At 41.5% G+C, this 5,363-nt stretch overlaps 1 protein-coding gene across 3 annotated transcripts in view; it reads right to left on the minus strand.

Annotated features, from left to right (window-relative positions):
* The window catches only part of lrrc4ba (leucine rich repeat containing 4Ba), a 52,581-nt gene that overhangs the window by 27,937 nt on the left and 19,281 nt on the right, over window positions 1–5,363 (minus strand). The window lies entirely within an intron of this gene.

Here is a 5,363-nt window from a genome sequence, read left to right on the forward strand (position 1 = left end):
ATACAAACTAACATATAATGGAGGAAATAACAAAAAATAAACCAATACCAGGGAGAGGAGATTTGCTAAGTTAGCCTCAACCGGAAGAGAGTAAGCGGTTTTATTCGGAACCAGAAATACGTCACACAGCTCCGAGTCCATTGGTTGTTTTCTTTTTACACAAAAGTTTCCATTAAACAGAAAGTGAATCCTCAATATAATTTTAGTGGTTTCTGAATAAAAATAAAATAAATCACAACAATAAATCACTTCATGAATTTGTTGCAATTCATCTTTTTCTAAATAAATAAATTCAATAAAAATGAAGTTAGATTCTCCCCTAAATGGTTAAATTTCAAATCTAAATATTTATATCTTTAAATAATTATTGAATAAATAAAATATTTTTTTCTTTTTGAATCAGACTTCCTTCCCGTCAGGTCTGCTGCAGCCTTCCTGCAGTAATTACATCAAGGTGTAACAATTAATACGACAATAATTTGTCAATTTGTGAACACGCTACCCCTACCCCCCCCTTTAATTAAAGCGATCCCGTGTCCGGGCTCTGAAAAACAAGAAGCAACTGAACCCAGGAAGCAGCTGCGACGCTCCTCGCTGCGTGGCAACGAGAACGGCGAGGAGGGGGGGCGGGGCATAAATGCTAATTCCAGTCTGGTGTGAGTCCAGCCCGGGACGCTCCGGGGGCTGCAGGATGGTGGCGAGTGCTGCAGTCTGCATTAGCGCTAATAGCTGGGCGGTTACGGCCTGTAGAGGCTGCAGCCTCCGCTCGGCTCTGCAGGTTGTTTAGACCTGGATAACCTTAAAAAAATCAGATGGGGGTGTTAATGGTGGAGGGGTAATGATGGGGCTTTGACACTCATTTGAGCTCTTGGCAAAGAAGGAGAGAATTTTTTTTTTTTTTTTTTGGAAGTGGAAGGATTATTAATCTGATAGATGACTGTATGGCTGCAGGCAGAGAAGGGAATTATCAACACTACAGTAATGGATGAATACTGAACAGCTGCGAGGAGAGGAAGGAGAGACGGGCGGGAAAGACAGATGGAGGGAAGACGGAGTGAAAGGAATAAAGATGTAGAGAGGTATAAATAGAGAGAAGAGCAGAAAAGAGATCAGTCGAAGTGAATGGAGGGAAGGGGGTAAAATAGGGAGGGAGAAAATAAAGAGGCATTAATATTAATAATCTATAAGAAAGAGAAAGGGAGGCTCAGCAGAGGGATGAATATAAAGCAGACAGAGATGGAGGGAGGAGGATGACAGCAGAGATAAGAGCTGTGAAACGGGTGGAGAGGGAGGGAAATGGATCAATAGGTCCAACGTAGGGCTGGGTTAATAAATCGATTCATCGACTTAAGCTGAAGAGATCAATAGTCGATTCATAAAAATATAAATCAACTAAATTCCACTAGCGTGATGCTAACGTTTAATGGAATTTGCCATAGGACGGCTAATGCTAACGCTCAGTCGACCTAAACATACATTGCTGAATAAATGAACATCTTAACATGAATTTTCCAAACTCTTTTAAGGATTTTTTTAAAAAGAGTAACCATTTGTGGTCTAAAACGTTTTTTGTCCCTCATACTTTCTTCTTCTTCTGGAATAAGGTGTACTGCTATATCACCACCTAGTGGCCAAACTGAAACGCCCTCCAGGAGAGGCAGAACAATGTTTGCAATGTTAACGATCTGAACATTTTTGCCAGAACTTCTCCTTCAGCGTTTTCAGCTATCAGCTTCAGCGTTTTCAACTAGTAACTTCAGCGTTTTCAGCTATCAGCTTCAGCGTTTTCAACTAGTAACTTCAGCGTTTTCAGGTATCAGCTTCAGCGTTTTCAACTATTAATTTCAGCGTTTTCAGGTATTAACTTCAGTGTTTTCCGCTATCAGCTTCAGCGTTTTCAACTATGAACTTCAGCGTTTTCAGGTATCAGCTTCAGCGTTTTCAACTAGTAACTTCAGCGTTTTCCGCTATCAGCTTCAGCGTTTTCAACTATTAATTTCAGCGTTTTCAGGTATTAACTTCAGCGTTTTCAGCTATCAGCTTTAGGGTTTTCAGCTATTAACTTAAGCATTTTCAGCTAATAACTTCAGCGTTTTCAGCTATTAACTTCAACTAATAACTAAATTTATTTCTAAACAAATGTGTATAAAATTGAATTGAATTGAAAAATTAAAAAAAAAATCAGAATCAAATTAATTCTGGAAATCATAATCGATACCCAGCCCTACTCCAATGACATCAAAACACACACAAGGACAGCACAATAAATCACGCCGTCTGCAGCCGCTCGCCGTCTGCAGCCGCTCGCCGTCTGCAGCCTCGCCTGCACTGCAGCTCTGTGGTATTTTCGGAACACCATTTAATTTCCAGCCACCTTTTGTTCCAGGTCTCAGAGCCGGAGCTATTTCGGGCAGACAGCTACTGAGCGGAGTTGAAGGGGTGTAAAAAATGAGCGCTGGTGGCTGAGGTTAAGACGGCGCCTCAGATGCTGTGCTTCAAGTGCGAGAGTCCATAGAGGAGGCTGAGACTATTTGGAGCTGACAGTTAGAGGCCGGGCGATTGTGTTCTGCTCTACCTGTAACTCTTCCTCCTCTCTCCTCCTCCTCCTTTATCTCCCCTGACATCCTCCTCCTATCTCCCATCTCCTTTAATAAAGGCGAGAACACATCCTTCCTCTCCGCAAACACTTTAGCAAACCATCCTCCCCGCTATATTTCCTGGAGCCCCGTCCTCCCCACCTGTAGTGTCCGGCGTCGGCGGGTAAACACCGCGCTGACCTTGTAGTTTGATGAAAGATTAACCTGCTACAATGATTCATATTAACCCTTAACCCCCGCGCTCGGCCTCCTTCCCTGAATAACACCCACTGCAGAGCCCGCCGCCCCTCCCTCTACTCTCTCATTCCCCTCTCTGCATTCAAATCCTAGCCAACAGAGTTACCATGGTTACCTTTTCACCACAGTCTCCCGCTCTGTCCAGCTGTATCCCACCAACTCCACATCCTCCCTTCATTAGAACCCCGTGCACTCGGAGACGTGCGGCCCGCAGCCAGGCAGGAGCGCCGTTCATGCTAAGCAAGCCGCCATCTGGCTTTTATGTCGGGGATGAAGGATCGACGTGCAAAAGAGGAAAACTTTACATCTATAAAAAGATTTCTGCAAGGATGCTGACTGGATGAACTCTGATGATCGGCTTCTTGCTGTTCGTGTCGAAGATGCGACTTTCTATTAGTCCGAGCTTTGATTGATGAAGCAGATCAGCTCAATTATGAAGCGTTCAACTCCAATAGATTCAACTTAAAAATGACTTTTAATTTTAACTTCCTTTTCAAAAAACCCTGTCTTTTGTAAAAGAGGTTTATTTAATTATAATTGTTCCGTTTTTGGTCAAAATAAAAAAACGTGTCGTTTTCAAGGACATATTTTCTGCAGAGCGGCAGGAGTTAGCTAGCTTACAGCCCCTCAGAGAATCATCGAAGCCATCCAGCCGTACAGTTTTGATCCAGCTCAGACGAGGAAAACAAAGACGTTCATGGATCTATTAATCTGCCAAAGGATGCATCCGAATGCAGCTTGTGGCTCACCAACTCTTGGACCTTCATTACAGCTACTAGGGTTGGGCACCGATTGGGTTTTATTCAGTTCCGGTGCCAAAGCGGTTCTTTGGTTTTGTTTTGGTTCCTATTCGGTGCCAATTTTGGTACATCAGTTATAAAAAATAATGCCTACATCTTCCCAAATCAACACATTTTCATTCTCAAGTCGTCACATATTGATGCATTTTTAAGACTTCTGCGCCAAAAATTGACATTTCGGAAGTCATCATTTTATTTTTTTTGACATCCCGCCCTTTTTTTGCCACACGGCGAATTTGCTCCTCACCGCCTGTCAAAAACGAGTGTCACACTTCCAAAGAAATTTAAGACACAGAGATCAGCTGTATTTATTGTGAGGAGTTCTACAAAAATAATCTTTAAAAAATCTCTAAAAATGAAATCCTTCAAAGATTTTCTCATTTCCGGGGCATCTATCTCACTCGGGGGGGTGTGTGTCTGGATGACAGCCGCTTCTGCGGTGTTCCTGTGTCTCTGAGTTTAAAGGCTGTCTCGCATTAACCCGAGAAGGAAATAGGGGCTCTTTATTATTATTGTCTCGACAAAAATAAGAAAACATCACAGTTCAGGAGACCCGAGCAGGCTGCTCCTGCTCCCCGCAGCGGCTGTCTGCCAGAACTTCAACGTACTGAGCAGAGTAGAAGTGATTGACATGTCCTAAGACTAATAGATCTTCACTGAAACTTAGCACTGACATGCAGAACCAATTGCAGCAGCTTCTTTCTGTTTCAGTAGAACCGCATAAATCATAACAGTTCCTACTTGAAACCAAATTTTGGTGCCCAACCGTAACAGTTTCAACACTTTTTCATCTGCCCCTGATTCATTTGAATAAAGAAAGACCCAAACATGTTATTTTAACTATAATTTTCTTCATATATGTCCTAAAAACAGGATTTTCAATGGAGTGCTTGAATAAAATCAGCAGCTCAGCATGAAGCCGCGGCGTGCCATCATTCACAGTGGAAGCTTTGGATCAGAACTGAACTTTACCACTCTGGCAGGACTTGTCAGCAGCAAGGTTCATCGAATACCACCTCACGTCTTCAGGTGTTTGTGAAATCAAAGAGGTGAGAGCGTGTGATCCGCTCAGGTGAAGGAGGGGGATCATTTGCAGGTGTGAGGCCAAAGTGCAGATATATTTTTGGAATAATATTTTTAGATTTATGGAGAGGAAAGAGTTTCCTCCTTCTGTTGATTAATACCATGTGCTTTTATTGTGATAGGTTCGGATTCAGTAAAACAATATTGGAACATGACAATTTAAATTAAAAAAGGCTAACTCTAAGAAAAAATGTTAAAGGAAAATATGTACAGATTTGCAGATTTTTTTGTTTCATTGCAAATTTTAACTCAATTGCAAAAAAAATATTTTGACTTTCAATGGAAAATGGGCTCTTTCTTTTCAACCCTAAAGAGCAGCTATTTTCTTGTTTTATATATTTATACTTTTAACTTTTCAATTTTTAAAAAGCTTTTTGCATATTTATAACTATACTAAGAAACTCAAGCCTAATATCCCAAAATCTAGTCATCTAAACGGAGAATTATGAGGAAAAAAAGTGCCTTCATATTCTACGTTGCTCCCATTTGATGACGTCATCAACAGCCGCCGGTCAGCTACGTTGGCGCGCAGCTGCTAGCGCTCGGAAATACACAATAACATCAGTTTTACAACGTTAAAAATGTCACGTTGTAACAAAAAGTTATAACTTAAATTTAAATGTAACCGTCTGTGCTTTAGAGCGCG

Source organism: Oryzias melastigma, linkage group LG8, assembly GCF_002922805.2.
Source record: "Oryzias melastigma strain HK-1 linkage group LG8, ASM292280v2, whole genome shotgun sequence".
Taxonomy (NCBI): Eukaryota; Metazoa; Chordata; class Actinopteri; order Beloniformes; family Adrianichthyidae; genus Oryzias; species Oryzias melastigma.